We start from the raw sequence: 681 nt of genomic DNA on the forward strand, positions 1-681 counted from the left end.
GAGGGGAAGAAGAAGAAAAAACAAAAAACATTAAAAAATACTGGCTGCTCCAAAGATTTAGTTCAAACTTCCTTTGGCTGTGCATTAAGCTACAGGTGTCTCCTTCCATAGTCATCCACTACTGACCTGACCCATGATCTGAAGAAAGACTGTATGTTCATGGCTTTAGAGAAGACATTAAGAAGTGCACTTTAACCATTGAAAGTCTGTTATAATGCTAAGGCATCCAAAAGCCCTGTGAGAGAGTTTTCCTCACAGTTATTTGGAATTTTTGAAGTTTTTAAGAAATACTGGGTGGAAGAGATTTCTGGAGGTTGCTGGTCCAATAGGTTGCTCAAGCATGGCTATCATCAGCCTTAGATCTGGTCACTGCTTCTTTGTCTAGCTGCATCTTGAAAACCTCCAAGTTTGGAGATCCCATGACTTCTCCCTGCACACACCACCCTCATAGTGAAGAAGTTTTTCATGGAATCATATAATCAGTCTTCCCGGGTACATCATCTGCTACAGGACACCAATTTCTTAGCTGCCTCCTCCTGGTGACTTTCCAATTCTCCAAAGCAATCTTGCAAGAAGGTGGGGGTCATCCCTGAGCACAGTCTTTGGGTGTTGTCTCACTGTCACCCTTAATCTTCTGTCCGTGCTCCATAATACACCTAGCATGTGTTTTGCCCCTTTTTT

The sequence above is a fragment of the Meleagris gallopavo genome, chromosome 3, assembly GCF_000146605.3.
Source record: "Meleagris gallopavo isolate NT-WF06-2002-E0010 breed Aviagen turkey brand Nicholas breeding stock chromosome 3, Turkey_5.1, whole genome shotgun sequence".
Taxonomy (NCBI): Eukaryota; Metazoa; Chordata; class Aves; order Galliformes; family Phasianidae; genus Meleagris; species Meleagris gallopavo.